Genomic DNA, 18,619 nt, shown 5'->3' with positions numbered 1-18,619 from the left:
CTAGGATATTTGGAGAACTGCTTGAAGTGATCTCAGAACCATTGTGGGTTTTTTGAACAAACCCGTTCTGTAAATTACAGAAGAACGCTTACTTGCAACTTTCTAGAGTAAGGTTTTGATATTGTCTTTCAGAACTTTCTCATGTACAAACCAGGGAAAGTGGTCTACATGCAACCACTATAAAGTGGGTATAAGACTTCTGTAATCTTGCCCAGAAAGTAATTTTCAGTAGTTCACTGTCAGACTGGGAGGCTGTATTGAGTAGGGTTTGGGATTATCCTAAGTTTGTTCTATGCAGTGCTTTCAGTAAAGCCATCTGTGGGTGATGGAATAGAAAGTATGCTTATTAAGTTGTCCAAATATGTAGAGTTAAGAGAAACTTTGAGTACATTAAAGAACAAGATTAGTTTTACAGTTGATCTTGAGAAATTGGAGAAATGATCTGAAAAACATTGGATTAAATTCTGCAAGGACTAGTTCAGTTTCTCTAGTCTTAAACCAGTAATTGGTAATAGACAGTAATCAGATGGAATCTTTCTACTTTACACACCTTTGGTCACACCTAAATGGGAATATCAGTCCGGTTTAGGTCTGCATTGCAGGGAAGATTTGGATCAGTTGGAGAGAATTCAGAGAAGAGTGATGAGAATAATCACAGGTCTAGAAAATATGACTTGTGAGGAAGGACTAAAAAGGGGCTGTTTAGTCTGAAGACAAGAAGAGGAAAGGGAGCATAACAGTCTTTTAGGACATAAAAGAGGACAGACTCCAAGACCGTAGTAGACAAGCAAAGAAGTCATTGGTTTGAGCTGCTCCATTTAAGATTCAAGTCAGGCATTAGGAATACATTTCTAATGATGATGAGGTAACAAAGTACTGGTATAAGATATGCTCCAGTAGCTGTAGAATCTATTTTGGCTCCTCAAGAACAGGTTAGAGACCAAAGCGCATGGTGTGACACAGGTCAGCTGATTTTGTCATAGGCACAGGGATAGGCCAAATGATGTCTGAATGTCTGTCCCTTCCAGTTCTATTTTTTCTATGATTCTGTGATTTTCTAGAATAGAATAATTCCCAGCATGAGCTGCGGATGTGTCAAACTATACATATGTATGTATCGTGTGTGTGTGTGTGTGTGTGTATATACATATATATATGCACAGTGTGTATATATATGTGTGTGTGTGTGTATGCAGACATACACACACATATAGATATAAAATGTGAGTAGGAGTTAACCTTAGACAAAATTTGGTTATAGCATGCTCTTCAGAATATTCTTTCTGGAGGAGGGAGAGAGTTTGCAAAAATGCTTTCTCCACCTATCTTTTACAGGTTTTGGAAATGTCTATTACAAAATGCTACCTCAGTCAGAAACAACTTTTCTTCAAGGCACTCATTAATTCTGAGGCCAGCGGAAAGATCTGGCAGAATATATATTCTTCAGGACTCCAGATCTTAGCAGATAATCACGAAAATTCTAACTTTACCACATCTGTGCTGATAATTACAAAGAGATAATTACTCTTTGCTGGAAGGAGGAAATGCATGTTCATGAGTGAGTAAGCGCAAGGAAATAAATTGACCATCTTTATGTCACTGTAATTAAAACTCATGCTGCTGGGCATAAATCAGTTGTCATGAAGGTCAGGAAGGAGGCTTTACTCTTATGTATATCAGTGTAGAGCCAGTGAGAGGTATTTAAAAGGATTTTTTCTATTTTTTTTCAGTAAAGAAGTATTGGCCTATATTGGCCTATTGGCCTATATTGGACACTGAACTTAATGTGACTAGTGATCTGATGGCGTATGGCAATTTTTGTTGGTGCCTTAGCAAGGAAAACCTGATGTAAAATGAAGGACAGAATACAGAGCAGAGCTGGAGCACACGGAAAGTTGGATACGGTTTAAAACAGCAGAATAATAAGCATTTACTGACATTAGGATAGTTTGCACATGATACCTTTCACATAGAAATCTAATTTTGTAAAGCTGTAAGACCTTGCTATTTTTTGCTTTATTGCAGACAAATTCATTATTCTGCTATTTTTCCTCTTGCCATTTGAAATGTACATATTAAGTTAATACAGGTTAGGAAAAAAAAAATACAAATAGAGTTCAGCGACTTGGCTTAATCATTAAATATGTCACTCTGAGTAATATGGAATTCATAATGTGCTACATTCACTATGGTATGCTGTAACTCAATCTTTTTAAATTTTGCTGGCCTGAACCTTCATAGACTAGTTTGGATTTTCAGTAAAAACTGATTTTTTAAAAGAATTAAAAAAAACCCCACACCCAATCCCTTAATCTCTTACATCATTAAACGCTTTTTGAGGGCAAAAGTACTTGGAAATTTTTTCCACTTGTTTCACATGTTTTCTCACACCTTAAAGAGTTTTCATCTGAAAGAAAATAAATATATGTACATGCTGTAGGTGATTAGTTGTTTAGTGAGATCTGGTGTGTTTATTTTATTTTATAAATATTGGAAACAGCCGACTGATTTAAGCATTGGCTTCAGCTTCCGTGTAGATCAGCCAGCCTTTTTCATGAGGGTGCTTTGCAAGGCATGGGTATTCCTTACGCAAGGTTCTGTGAATGGCACAGCCAGATGTCAGAAACATATAGCCTGTGAATGGCATGGGGCCATGTCCTAGAAGGGCAGCATGGCAAAACTGTTGCTTGTAGCCTACACCTTCATCCCATATTTTGATTAACACAGCCAGCCATGTGGATCCAATTGTAGGATTAAGGCCTGAATCTGGAGTAAAGAGAAACTCAGTGAAGAAATATGTCCCCTCATGGCACTCATTTTCCTTTCATTTTCCTACTCCTGGAGGCAGCTTTATATATAGGTAAAAGAAGCAGCTGCTGCTGTGGTTGACTGGTGGGGGTAAGAAAATCAAACAGTGGCAGCATAGTTTTCCCAGGCAGCATCCTCCCTGAGGGGGCTTTCTGCCTGCGCAAACATACATGTATGTAGCTATGGCCATATCGTTGATCTAAGCTAGGAAGTGTCAATAAGAGGAAGAAGAGCTGTGAGAGGGAGAACACAAATACAGGGTGGGATAGATTAAAGTGGAGAAAGATGACATTAAAAGAAAGAAGACTGATTAAAGTGGAGAAAGATGATTTATGGAGGTGAGAAAGATACTGAGATACTTGCACTGGTATTTGGGACAGCATTCTTGCTGGAAGCAGAAGCATGAACAGGCAGGTAGTAAGAGGAATGAGTGTGTATGTGACTACATATAAACATATAAAAGAAATGTGAGGGGATGCTTAGAAAGACTGCTAGACAGAGATAAGGTCTATACAGAGGTTTGAGCTAAAACTGAGTGGAAGAAGGAGACTACAGAAGTGATGCCAAAGGCCAAAGACAAAAGACAGAAGATTTAGAAAAAAGTCTTTGAATTTGTGTAATGAAATAGAGATAGCTTTATGAGATAGAGCAGAGAAGTCAATTAAAAAAATGTAGAGAAGAATTAAGATAGAATCACAGAAGAATTTATATTGGAAGGGACCTTGAAGGTCATCTGGTCCAACCCTTTGCTCGAAGCAAGGTAAATGTTGGTGTTAGATCAGGTGGATCAGGACCTTGTATGCAGAAGAAATTGGAATGATTTCAGCGAATTTGATGAATTTATATCTGATTATAGACTAGATATGTGGAAGCTTAAGAAATATATTTTGTTTTCTACTTTCAGTAGATTCCTGTTTTTGTGTTCCTGACTTAAAGTTGCAAAAAGGCTATATAAAATTCAGGGTTTTTTTATGTTTCACCTTTCAGGAAAGCCTGGTAAGACGACTGAATTCAGAGCATTAATGATCTGATTTGCATTTTTTGTAGATTTATGAACTTGTACATACAGACATTGTGTGCACATTTGAACTGAAGTGTATCCAGGGGGATCTTAAAACAATCAATACCTTTGAGTGCTTTAATTAGATCATACAAGGTCATGTTTCATTGACTTGAAAATCTGTTTGGAGCATATTATTCACTTTGGAATTGTAAAACAAATTAATTTTCAGTCCTACAAACACTTAAGGGCTTTTAAAGAATGCTTACTGTCGATGAACATATCTATTGAGAAATGTATGCTGCTTCTAGTCTCCCCTAAAAGGGATTTTCTACCTTGCCTCTTGTTGGCCTTTTCCTGTTTGTTTTAACTGAAGTAGGCAAGTACAGTCACTGTGCTGTCTAGTGTGAAATGGCCTCTGCCCAAGGAAACAGTGCTTTGAAAATATTTCAGTGATTTGCAAGATTTTTCATTTTGTTAAAACCAATGTGAGTCCACACAACATATAAAAGTGACTATATTTACATAGCTTCATTGTCAGTCCATATTAAAACTTCGTGGAAAAGCCAGTAGGCTAGAAAATCATAGTTTTAATAGGGCATATAGAACTTAACTGAGAATGGAGTTCCGAGAATTGAAAAATATAAAATACATATGTGTGAACATACATAGTGTGTGCATACTGTGGGTATTTTAAATGGTATAAATAGCATGAATATGATCTGTATTTATGCTGGGTAAAATTACGTTCCTCTGTACACATAGTATAAATTTGTACTACTTTTATTATCAATATAAATACAGAAAAATAAGTCCCTTTCCCCAAACTATCCACTTCTGCATTTTTTACAGGGCAATTACTCTACCTGATGTATGCTTTCTTTACTGATGTAAATAGCTGTGATATGTTATAGATCAGGAGCAGGTCATGGACTGTGATCTTTAGAACATACCCAGTATCAATGTGAATGGCAGACCATCATACTTCTTTTACCTTCAATAGTAGCGTACATTTCTCTCTTTTCCTTCAATGTTAGTTCTTGTGCAGTGTGAAAACTTGTCCAAATGTTAGGTTTGTTCATCCAAGATTTCATATGCCTAACATAGCTTGAAAATAGGAAGTGTGACTGCAGCATATGCAGGTGAACCCAAGCAAGCTTCGCACTTGCTAGGTCACATAACAATCCCAGTGACAATGTGATAGCATGGACTTCAACTGAGATTGTACATGCATGCCATGGACTTCTGGCTGTGTTGTTTGGGGATTACCTGGGTCATACGAGGGGTGTGTGATTTAGCTGGGTTAAATCTAGCTTTTGTACATTTTATGTATTACAATTACACTTCCTACTGCTGTGCAGACATATCCATAGTACAGCATTTAAATAGTTTTCTCTATTTGTTACTATAGCTAGAGATTGAACCTTATATTCTGACCTTACATACAGGCCTAATAATAAAGATTCCTAATCCTCTTTGTTAAGAAAAAATAGTGCCCACATTACAGTGACTATAGCCATAACAATATTGATCATTATGATTCTTTAATAGCATCATGTTGTTAACGCAGCCAGACTCTAAGAATTATAGCTGTGGGAGAGCAATCTGAATCACATCCACTGAATCTATTTCTAGCAGTTAATTATCAGCACAAATTATCCATCTATGCTACACTTTTTTTCCCTCTATCTGAGACTGTTTATCTTCTAAAGTGCAAAGTTCAGTGTCAGCAAGGGAAAGAGCATGCCTTCCTTAATCCATTTCTCCCTAAACAGTCAGCAAAAGTTCTTGTCTAAGTTCATTCAAAAATTTTTTTAAAAGGAATCAGCACTCAGACGGTCAGTAAAAGGCTATCTTAACTTCTTTGAACTACTTCTTGTACCTGAAAAAATCAGTCAGGGTGTGTAAACAGAGACAGATTGTGCCTCCTTATAGTCACCTTAGTATTTATTTCAAACAGTGCAAATGAGCAGACATAAAAATACTAATTTTTATCACTTCTGTTCCTCCTGCTACCAAACACTGGGTAATTAAGAGCTAGATGCTACAGGGAACAATTCATGTAAAAGAGCTTTTATGTAGCACATAAAATTAATTTTGGTGCTCACTTTACCACCTTATTTTTATTATTTAGTGTCCAAACATATATTTTATGTTCCTGAGAAGACCTTAGACCTGGGACTCATCAGTGATAATTAATTGTCAGCAAAGTATAAACCTCCTGAGTCCAATTCAAGGAAAGCATTAAAGTGATAAATTTTTTGTTGATGATGGATTAAAATTGGAATTTTATGTAAGTATACATATACGTATGCAAAATTGGGAAGAGTGGTGGTACACCAGATGGTTGTACTTTCATTCAGAGGGACCTTGGCAGACTAGAGAAAGGGGCAATATTCAGGAACCTCATGAAGAGCAACAAAGGGAAATGCGAAGTCCTGACCCTGGAGAGGAATAACACCTCAGGCACCAGTACAGGCTGACTGGCTGGAACGTAGCTTTGCAGTAAAAGACCTAGTGGACAACAGGCTGAACATGGGTCAGCAATGCGCCCTTGCAGCAAAGCAGCCAACAGCATCCTGGGCTGCATTAGGGAGAGCATTGCCAGCAGGTCGAGGGAGGTGATCCTTCCCCTTTACTCAGCACTGGTGAGGCCACACTGGAGTGCTTGATACAGTACTGGTTTCCCCAGTGCAAGTGAGACATGGACAAACTGGAGTGAGTCCACTAAAGGGCCACAAAAATGATTAAAAGATTGGGGCATCTATTGTAAGAGGAGAGGCTAAGAGAGCTGTGACTGTTCAGTCTGGAGAAGAGAAGGCTTGGGGGGGATCTTATCAACATGTGTAAGCACATGATGGGGAGGAGTAAAGAAGACAAAGCCAGATTCTAAGTGGTATTCAGTAAAAGCACAAGAAGCAGTGGACACAAACTGAAATACAGGAAATTCCATTTAGACATAAGGAAAAACTTCTTCATTGTGAGAGTGGTTGAACACTGGAACAGGTTGTCCCAAGAGGTTGTGGAGTCTCCACCCTTGAGGATATTCAAAATTTGACTGGACATGGTCTTGAGCAACCTTCTCTAGTTGACCCAGCAAGAGGGTTGGACTAAATGACCTCTAGAGGTATCTCCCCATCTCAATGATCCTCTGATTCTGTGATATAAATATATATATACACATAGAAAGCTATGTGCTTAAGAAAGGATGGCATCACACACCTTTATTGAGGGGAGTTGAAAGGAAAGTAAATTTTAAAGGCAGGAAGTAAGCTTTTCAAAGCAAAAACCGTTAAAACTTCTCCCCAGTTCACCTGTTTCTTCCCCTTGAAGAAATTTATATTGCCTGATCTTGCTAACATGATTGCTTTCATGTGTACAATTCTACTTAAGACTTGATCACATAAGCATGAGGCCCAGCTTTAGTGATATCCTGCTATTAAATTTAAAATACTATATGTTGTTAAATAATCCTTTATAACAGGTACAGATGGGAAATCTGAGACATGGCTGTACTGTAAAAGTTAAGAATCTATGGATTTTTTTTAATCCCTTCACCCAGTATATAGGTTTGCAAGTGTTAATCCAAGAAGATTTAGAAGATTTTTTGTGCATGACAGCCTTGAGGATTTCCATCATTGTGATTTTCCTTCCAACTCTTTTTTTGAAGAGTGTAATGACCTATGACAACTAAGCTTTATTCTCTGTGGAGTCTGACATTGCTTCTGTTTAACGGATCAGACAGTTTGTGATACATTAGTAGAAGACACTTTCTTCCCCACATCAACCTAGAGTACCTCTCCAATATTCCCCATCTGTGCTGACCTGTGCGATCAAGAGGTCATGTCCTGAAGTCAAACCCAGGATCGAAACACTCACTTCTACCATGGGCCAGATTATTAACGTAACCATTTAATTTACATCAAGTTGGAACTTGACATTCAATTTCTCAGTCAAGAAGCAATTATTTTTAAAGGAACATGCCAACAATTTTGCTTGGCTTAGAATAGTTAAAGTTCAAAAGGGTAAAAAGCATTTCACACCATAAATAAAGAACTGATTATACTTGAAAACAAAGTTTGTAATTGCTACTGACACTTCTCAGCCTAGATGAGGCTTTAAAAACTCATGTCATTTATGCCACTGGCATTATGGGAACCTTATGTAAGGGTGTAAACTAGTCCTTTGCTGGTAGTTCAAAGATGAAGAGGAAAATATGAATATTTTGCATAACACTTGAGTAAAACATATTTTGTTGAGTGAAGGTGCAGAATTCATTATGGGTGCTTAGACCTTAGCAGGACAGGAATTCTGCTGCCTCTCTCCACCCAGATTACTTCCTCAACAAGACCACTAGCATAATCAACAGAAGCCAACACTCTGGGATAGAACGATTATGTTTTCTTTTCTTGTATGAAAGCCAAGCCTCCAAGGTGCAACAGATTTTAACTAAGAGTAGCCCTGATTTGGGCTATCAGATTACTCCTCCATACTTAAAACTGTAGTGCTTGTTTTTTCCACAGCTCTTACAGCTCTGAGTCAACTCCACATGATTGCCTGAAGACCCATATCCCTAAGCTCCATGTGGAAGATGCTGCTAATCAAACTGTGTAGTGCTAAAGCCAAATACTGATGGTAAGAATTTGGACCAGCAAACTGTGTTCATCAGAAACTCTTTGAGGAATAGCATCTTCTAGATTAGGATCTAATGACTGTTTTGAAATGCTGTCAACTAAAACTACATTTTTGCTAATGTGTAGCAGATCCTACACATATACAGCATTTTATACTCACCCTGCTGGCTGGGAGGTACAGAAAGAATATCAAGAATTTTTTTAGAGCTCTGATAGTACTAAAATGGTGATGCCAGTTCAGAAGAAATGGGCAGTTGTCCCATCAATTTTAAGATAGAACTTTCCATTGGAAATACAAAATAAGAGAAGTGCAAGAATAAAAGCATAAAACAAGCAAAAAATATTCTCAAGCCTGAAAAAACTATTTCAGATTGTAGATTAAAACAGATTACATATTTTCATGTATGAGGGCAATTTATACTTTTCTGCGGGTAACACAAGTAGCAGTTTACCAAGTAGAGGCCTTTACTCAGGATGAAACAGAATACCAGCCCATCACTGTGGATGGTTTGAGGATATTTATTTTTAAGAAATGGCATTTCAGAAGCATCTAAAAATCTGTGAGAAAAGTTATATGCATGAAAACAGAGTAGCTAAGCTGTATGAAAATTGTAACTTCTATGAAAACTAACTGATAAATGTCATTACAACAATTATATTTAATACCATAGCAAGATGATAGTAAACTGCATACTTGAATCTTAAAATGTTTGTGCCTGCATCTTGACTTTTTATCTGAATATAGGCCAATATTGCTGGCATAACAAATATGTACAGGTTTGGTACACAAACATATGTTTTCCAGAAGCCACGGAATTAATTAATTAGTAAAGGAGAACAACATAAACTTTGATTTATTAATAAACATAAACATTGCATGCTGCAAATCTTAAGAAAAGGATGAAGACAAATCTTTCATTCTTACCACAAAACCATCTAACCAGCCAGAAAAGTGTGCACTTGAAAATAGAAAAGGTGAAAGTTGTGGACCTTTTTAATTAGTGATCAAAGAAAGGCCTTCTATAAGAAGAGCAATAAAGTACTCTGAAGGAGCTGTTATGTGTGTGCATACATTTATATACAGAGAGTGTTTGTGTGTGTGTGTGTGTGTACACACATATATAAAAAATACATACATTCATACAAACATATGGTTCAGAACTACTTGCCTATGTGCTATTTCTGACTGAACTCCTCCAGCTGCTCTAATGTCACTCCTGATTTCTTCTGTTATGGGGTGAAAAGAGAAGTAATGCCTTTTAAAATGTCTGGCTGTATAATTTAATGAATTTCTAATAAACTGGATTTTAGTCGGTTTAACAATGATGAGATTATTAAGGTTGTTTTCAAAATCATCTGTTGAGTAAAACTTTGAACTATTAAATTGGGTCATTTTGTTTATCACTTGACATTTGACCCTAAATATTCCATTAATTTGACTGTATTGAGGAAGAGAAGTATATTAGTCCCATAGCAGAGATCTTCATTGGCTACTTGTTAAGCACTTTCTCCAGATTTGTGTAAACTATATGATGCGTGGATTTAAAGAAAGTTTGCTTCTGTTTGGAGACCAGGTTGTGCACCTGCTTGACTTAGAAACCTGATTGTAATTTGGCCAGAACAATGTAGGCTCGTACAATACAGCGCTAAAAAGCACAGGCTGTAATGTAGCTTTGAGCTGGAGAATCAAATTCGTAAGAGGGTGAGCAAAATTCTGCTGTCAGTTTAGTATGTGCAATACCTTTGATTTCACCAAGGTTTCTGCATGATTATACCATAGACCACAATTTAACATTGTAAGTTCATTAGTGCTTAGCTTTGTGTATATGTGTATATCCAGTATATTTTTGTATGCGTATGTGCAAGAAACACTTTTCTTTAGAAAACATACAGGATAATCAGTAATGCCAATGTGCAACAGACATGTAGAGCTGACATTAGCATATATACAAGCTGGAAGATACACAGCTGTTTGTGATTATATTAGGGAAAAGATGATCACTGTTTTTTTAATAACAGGAAGGCCACAACATAAGTCCTATGTTTAGTTCTAGTTTGCATAACACAGTGATGAACTGGGGCAAATGGAAACAAGAAATGAAAAGGCTATAGACTGCTTTATAGAGAAAGATGGAACTAAGTGGATTCACAAGCTCAGCCAGGAGGTAGCAAAACTAGAATGTAAGAGACTGTAAATATCTGAGGTATACCAATTAAAAAGGATAGGAAAGGTTTATTCTCAGTATTCAGAAAGAAAAAAAAAAAAAAAAAGGTAGGTAGGAAGGGCCTGAAGAAAGCCCCAGAGGGAAATTTCTTACTGGAAATTTGGAGTATTGTAACTGGAAGGCAGTCATGTGGAATGTATTCCTAGTAGGAATGACCAACAAGGAGTGGGTATCAGGAAAGAAAAGAGGAAGTGTATTAGAAAAAAAAAAATAACATGCTTGAAAAGCATTTTTCCTACTGCTAAATAGTGTACAATTGTCTTTCTTTCAAACACTTTATGCCAAGTAATGGACTTAGGGATTCCTTAAATCTAAGGACATTACTTATCTGTGTGTTGCAAGATCTGGGAGCTTATGGCTGAGAAGCCATTCATCCCCTCTTTCCATCCTTCTCCCCTTCAAGGGAACAAGCTCTCCATGCTGAAAAGTGTTTATGTGCAACAATGTTTAACACAGAGAGATGTGCCAGATTCAAAATACCCACTGCTTGCAGGCTCTGTCAGTCACATTGGACTACATTATACAACATAACATAGCAATGTAATGAGACAAAATAGATCATAGTAGTGATGGGTCAGCTATGAAATTTCAAAGGGTAGAACTCAGTAGATGTTCTGCAAATAACATTGGTAGAGCCATCCTAGGGTTTTAATTTCCTACATTTCTAACTCATACAAAAATGAACATTGATATTTGTGCATTCTTTTGGTGGTGAATAATGCAGAAGTGATGGCTGTGAGCTAATTCAGTTTCCAGTGCAAACTGCAACAAGAAGGGAAAAAATACTTCTCATTTAATACATATTTCCAATGAAAAAATATGCAGAGTTATATCAGGACCCTCAATGTCATTTTCAGAATTGCAAACCAATTGTCAAGTCTAGGGACTAATTCTGTAAAGTGCTGTCATGAAACGTTCCAGAACTCCTTTCTTAACCATCATGATTCAGCTTTTACATAATTCTAACATAGATCTTCATTGCCAGTAAGCAAGAATAATAGGGACAAGCTGAAGCTTTTAACAGAGCTGAATTTTATTTCATTAAAAGGGGTGCTCTGCATAGTTAGTGCCTATGTTAGCTTCATGTTTTGTATCTAGGATCTGAAACTATTTCAGTCTCAACTTATAGCATATCAAATACAGGTAACCCAATCTGATAATTATGTACAGATACATCCTACAAGTTCTTAACTTTCTCTAGATATAGCCAAATTTTCAATGCTGCCATCAATGTTTTGAGGTATGCTTCCTTTGTATGGCCATTTTGGTACAATAGACTGTGAGTGTGACCTCAGTTTTCTTTCTGGGGAACTTTCCAAAACCTTAATGAGGAGTTGGTTCTAATAGCTGAGCATGTAAAAAATGATCAGTGCTTGTTTGCAAAGAAAGCAGCTTGACAGTGAATAAAGAGACAGGCAAGAAACTGGTGAACATGCATTCTTGTATTCTGAAACCATTTAAAAAGCTGTTTACCTCTTTCCCTGGAGTTGTGCACAGGCCAGTGTTAAAGGACACACTCCAAAATTCAAAGAGAATATCCTTAATTCCAAGAATTAAGAAAAAGAGAGGAGATGAGACAACTCAGTGACAAAAGTAGAGGAGCAGGGAAACTTGAATCAGTTCAGCATAGGCACAGCTGATGACAAAATGAACAGCTCTTTACCAGGATGCTACGGATTGCACAAAGGTTAAAAAAATATTAGTGAATAGATTCATTTAAAGCCTGTCCAAATGTTCTTTCAAGATCAGAGGCTTTGGGAGAGATGGAAAAAGTACATTAAAGTGCTAATTGTCTTTTTTGTGTAGATTTTACAGGCAGTAAGGACCTGCCAGGCCCTGAGGAGATCCTGTACTGATAGAGCACTTGCATATACTGATCTTGTAACTAGTCTGGCTATTAGTAGGGACTGACTGGGAGCAGTAAGACAAATTCCTTCCCCCTCCTTCTACCCCATGTTTTTGAAACCGGAGCATGAAGGAGTTCACTTTCATAGAGTCTTGAGCTGGGATGGACAACACAGCACTATAGAAATAACTAGGAAAACAATAAGTGCTTGCCCATGCTCAGAAGACAGCAAGACTTGTCCACTTTTCACTGTAGTTTACTTCCCAGTGCTGGCAAGTTTCTCAAAGGGTCTGATTTTTCACGAGGGATCCTTTCATAGCAGTCTAACAGTGTAAAAGGGATCCTGTACTGATTATGAATTGAATTAGGGTGGAAAAAGGTGTAGGTCTGCATCCCCTTTACAGCCTCTTTACAATTCCAGAATGCTAAGAAGCCTGTACATCAAGCCCTAATTCTGTTTAGGGTGTTTAATATGTATTGTACTTAACAATATATAAATAGTATTTGGAATTTCTCCTTAGACCAGCTATCCTTGGATAGGCGCTTGATAATAGCAGCATTTTCCTTCTTGAACCTTTGCTTGTATGTGGAGGCATCATTAGCTAACAATAATTTTGAACTTGAGTGCTTGCCCTTCCTGCAGTGGCAGCCTGTTTTCTACTGATGAGAGGTGCTCTTGACACCTTCCCAGCTTGGGAAGGAAACAGGATCATGAATTTATTATGCAGAATCCACTTTCCCAACATAACTTTCTTTCTGACCCTGGAACAACTGGGTGTTGCCATTACCTACACTACTGCTAGTCTTCTAAAAGATGCAAGGTGGCACAGTCATCATCTTCCTCAGCAGTCATTCTTGCTGACTTGCTTACTGGCTGCTTTGTCAAACTCATTGCTGAGCCATTCTCACAGTCACTTCAGTAAAGTGCCATCTTTAGCTCCTGGGTTGTTCCTTTGTCTGACAAGAAGTAAAGTCAATCTGGCATAAGGAGACATACTGATCATAATATGGACAGGTCTCTGATCTGCCTGTCTATAGTGTTACTAACTTTGGCTAACTGTAATGGTGCATTTTTTGACCTTTACAAAGACTGGGAGAAACTGCAGTCCTCAGTTTTCATTCCTGATTAGTGGAAAAGCCTTCTTAGAGACAATTAATTGTTGCAGGAATCAGAAAAGACCATCTCTTTTCCCTTAGGACCTTTAGGAATTTAGTGTTAGGAGGGATCACCTGTTATTATTTCCACAAAGGATGTTGGGAAGAGAGCAGAAAAAAACCATCAGCTCAAGCCAGCCCAGCTTCTCTCTTTTTTTGTCTCCTTGCCATTTAACAATATCTGGGTTCTCCCTATTTTTCGTCCTTTTTTTCTCTTGATCCTTTCTTTTGGCATAGAAAAAGAAAGTGAATGAATGTTCTTTGAATATTCTTGTCTTCTTCTAAGGCTTCAGAACTGAGAGAGAAGAGTCTTTTAAATGGTGATGATGGGCCATGAAATAAAGTGGGTAAACCTGGAGTGATGGAGGAATGATTGACTACTGCGGTGTGAACAGCTGAAAGGCAGATGAGGAAATAAAGAAAAAAAATATTGGAGTTTGGGGAGAATATGAGAACTCTGTTATTAATCTGCATAATTTGATCTTTGTAAGAATCATATTTCTCTTTATGTCTATGACGGTTGGCAGCTTTGTGATCATTGTACAGGCACTGATGGTTGGGAAGGGTGTTAAAATAATAAAATAATTAAGAAACCAAATATATATATTTGTACTGTGAGCTTCCCAAGTTAGTGATAGTGTACATAGTACCCTACCCAAATCCCCTAAATAATATTTAGGTCTGTATGATATTGTCACACATAGAAAGAATGCCAGGGGACAGGAGTATGACTGGCTGAGACAGTCTACACAGTGTCTCTGCTGAGGTGGTACAGCTTATGCCAACATCTAAAGAGAGGCAGAGAAATGGCAGCCTGATACCCCATGTGCTTCTGTGTTTCTTTCACACTAGCTTGAGTTTAGAATGACAGTCCAAATGGACCAGATTTTAAAGCCCTGGTCCCACGATGTTCACAGTTCAGTATCTGGATTGAGGCTTTCTTTAGATAGTGTTTTCTCATACTGGCCATTTATCTGCCTCATCTTCTGGCTCCAGGAGATAGTTTCTTCATACATATGCCAAGAATTGAATACACAAACGACACCAGTCTGATCATATCATTTTCTCTTGCAGCGGTCCAACAGACTGGGAAAAGGGCCAAGAAGATTTAAAAGGGAAAAATGGGAAACAAGACAAATGAACAAAAAGGCCAAAAAAAACCTCCCAGGAATTCATGATGCCAAAGCAAGCAACAGTGCTTGTGGCACAACTGGCAAATAATGGATAACAAGACACCATAAATGGTAAGGTCCTCAGCAGTCAGTGCTCATTTGCATGTCACTAGGCAGCAGATGCTCTGTCAACAAATAGATTAGTGGGCTCTGCTTTTCTTACACCCATTCTACTGAAGGAAAACGGATGATCTTCCTTGCTAGTGGCACTGTCCCACTCATCTTGCACCATTGGCACCACTGCTATAGAGGCCCAAGGAGCAGAACCTGACTCCCTTGCACATTCATTCTTGGGCTCAGTTCAACAATAGAATGTGTCACCTTGATAGACCTTGCAAGTTCAGAGGCACTTTAAATTTGGCATGGTGTTAAGTTTATTACAACCTGGTGAAATGAGTCACTAACAAATCCATAGCTCTGCTTTCCTCCTTTCCCATCTGTTTTCATGAAGGAAAGTGAAAAGTTTAACCTTTCAATTAACAGTGTGTTTTAAAAAATGTGCAGTGCTAGAGCAGTGCAATATATCCATGATTTGAAAGGACAAAGTTTTAGAGTAATTATTGCCTTTACCTAAAGGTAACAAATCTCAAGCCGTTTAACAAAAGCCTAAGTACTTTTGTGTAAGGGAGCGAATGGACCGAGGCAATCTCAACAATCTAGGGCTTGCTACTGCAAAAGTCATGAGACCTCTTGAAATTTGAGTATCCCCAGACCCTTTGACTTAAAACAGAGGTGGTGAAGCTTAACCCTTTGTAGGACCTCCTCAGCAATTTTCTGTCTTGGATCTGGGATTAGGCAACTATCTAATGGCCTCAAAAAATTCCTAGCTGAGATAAATTCTCCAGGCTGGGATTTTTTTTTTTTTTTTAAGAAAGGAATTGTGTAAATTACTTTGGTTGCCACTTAGATGGTTTCGAGTTCAACAAATGTGGCAGATTTGTTCCTTCCAAGACTTTTAGCAGGATTACTGATTACTTTTCAATTTACCTGAACAACCACCATCTATAATAAGATACTGCCAGATAATATTTATTCCTTTCTCCCAGCTGGAAGAGGCAATATTTCATCCTGACATAGGCATATGTTTAGGTTCCATTATCTCCTGCCCTTGGGGCTAAAATCTGTAGTCTGAAAAGTAGGTATTCTCAAGTTTTCAGCTGAAATACAGTAATTTGTTTGAACATTATCCAGTGATTTCAAAGAGGCCTTTTTATACTTGTTACAAAATTGGCAACTGTCCTCAAATTTAATGACATCTTTCTGTTGATTTCAATGGCTTCTGGATCAGGCCCCCACAGTACAGGGTATGTGGATTTTTATTTCTTCCCATTTCCCTGAACAGTGAAGTATGGCTATAAATGTTCATTGTTCTGCAAGTGCTTTAGTGAGACAAGAGGGTTAATAAAATATTGAATGTGATTTATTAAAGAAAATCCTTGTCCTGTTTCAGTAGGAATCTGAGGTTTTATACATTGTACATAAAGCACATACAAATATTCAGGTGTTGAGGTTAGAAGAACTGACCTTCAGCTCCAGAAATGTAGGCCTTTGGTTGTCAGTTAGTTGTACCCATACACAGATGAAAGGATCTGACTTTTTGCCTTGTAGAAGGGCAGTTGACTGTTAGTTCATATACATTAGATAAGCATGTAATATACTGGGTTATCCTGATCAGGGATTCATCTGCAGTTTGAATCATACTACTGCTACTGACTAATCATAAGTCTTCCTTAATTCCTATTAAAGCATGTGGTTTATTTGTCATGGATCTGGCTATAATTGGAGAAATGATTTATCACCATCAGAAGTGAATGCTTCCACTTCTCCTTCTAGGCTTCTGCCATATAAGGAAGCGCGGGCTCATTTTGAGCACTTTCCATTTCAAAACTACCTGGGGGAAGGAGAAAGGCCAGAGAGAAAAACTCAGGATTACTGAAGTGACTAGGGAGGTTAGCTATATTGTATCTACAGGCATTGCTGAATTCCTGAGCTTTAGCAGAGTTGTTATTCCTATGCAAATCAGTCTCATAGCATTAGCTCAAACTCCAACAGTCATTTTTTGTGTAGTTGATAGAGCAAAATCTAGGGTCCATAGGGATGCTAGGTTCCAGTCTGAGCAACACTACTGTTTTCTCTATGTGTACATGTTACTTGTCTTCCTTGTATCTCACACAGGCCAGCAAGAAAATGGCTTAAAAATTAAGCCATGATGAAAAATGGAGGCAGTGGATGAGTTGACAAGATTAACCTAGTTTTGCCATTACTTTGCAGCATGTTACCGAAAGCCATTTCACAAACAGCTTTTACAGCCGTCCCTGGTAAACTTTATGTTCTTCCTGCCTTCCACTGTCTAAGCATACAGAATAACAATTTTGTTTTTTTCTAATTAAATTTATGTATAACATACAACAGGTATTTCAGTGACTAAACTTACATAAAGTTTTTTTTTTTTAATATAATGTTCTTATTTGTATATGAAGTCAGTAGGAATTTCAGGGTCTTCAAGACTTCTGTCAGCCATGCTTTCTCTGGAGAGTCCTGCATTTTGATTTAAGAGCCTGTCTATTGAAAATAGATTTAAGATTAATAGATTCATAGATTTAATAGAATCTGATTCTCTTTTTCAAACTGACTAGTGTCTGCCTGTGCATGGTGCCACTGACTCCCTGGGCAGTAAGGTAGTCCTCCATGTGAATAAAGCCAGAGGAATCACAGCCCAGATCAGGCAAACAAGACAGGTGAAGGCAACAGGTGAAGCAAGAAGGAGGATAAAGAAGGATGAGGACTAAACAAGGAAACACCTTCTGAATTGTTTTAGAAAACACAGGAATTTTTAAAGTTAGGGAGAGAGCAGAGGAAAAGAAGCCTGAGGTCTGGACATCACTGGAAGGAAGCAAAGAGAAAGAAGTGGAATTTGAAGAGGAATCCGGAGAGGTAAGGGTGATTAGGACAGACTGAAGCCTTTAACAAGCCTCAGTGGAAGCCTCATATTATACTCCCTCAAGTAGAACAAAAGTACAACAGCAGCACTTAGTGACAGGATAGGGAAGGGCAGTTAAGGGGAAGGGATAGAACAAGAGTAAAGAAGTCTCACTGCCAATTTGAGGAAAAATTAATTTGGAATTCAGAGGGAAAAATTTCATCTCTATGTTTGTATCTGCTAGTTGAAGAAATCAGTTATACAAACTACTAGCAGACACAGAGGAGTTTAGAAGCCAGTCAGGTGATGAGTGGAATAAGAAATTGAAGACTCATTAAACTCTTCCAGCTATTTTTTTTCCTTCAGAACAAACAAGAGAATGGAATTGACAGAAAAAGATTATAGACCCAGAACCATACAATCCCAAATTAACTTCTTAGTGACTGTGTTAAATAGTACAGACTGTGTTAGACTGTGTTAAGTAATACAAATCTCAATACAACTTTTTTCTTATGATTATTTGTAACATTGATAGTGTTTGGGTTTTTTTGTTGTTTTGTGTGTTTTGGGGGGGGTTGTTGTGTGTTTTTTTTTAAGAACACAGTTATACACTCAATTTATTTTTCCTTTAAGCTGTAGAATATCACCAACATACTATACTGTCACTTTTATCAAAAAAGTCTCATTACATTCATTGTGAAGGCATGTTCCTGCCAATCCCCAGATGCTGCTATGCAGAATGAAATGAGGAATGTAGAGACAGAAATACTGAAAGCTTAGTAATATTATTCCATGTTGGATTTATGAAAATGCTCTCTTACTGATTTTTTTCATTCATGTAGTATAATACCTGCGCACA

General features: G+C 37.7%; 1 protein-coding gene across 3 annotated transcripts in view; it reads right to left on the bottom strand.

The window, feature by feature from the left end:
* The window catches only part of CRB1 (crumbs cell polarity complex component 1), a 136,569-nt gene that overhangs the window by 47,568 nt on the left and 70,382 nt on the right, over positions 1-18,619 (bottom strand). The gene's annotated exons all lie outside the window — the stretch shown is intronic.

Source organism: Dromaius novaehollandiae, chromosome 8 (assembly GCF_036370855.1).
Source record: "Dromaius novaehollandiae isolate bDroNov1 chromosome 8, bDroNov1.hap1, whole genome shotgun sequence".
Lineage (NCBI taxonomy): Eukaryota > Metazoa > Chordata > Aves > Casuariiformes > Dromaiidae > Dromaius > Dromaius novaehollandiae.
This window is presented reverse-complemented; position numbering and strand designations above follow the sequence as displayed.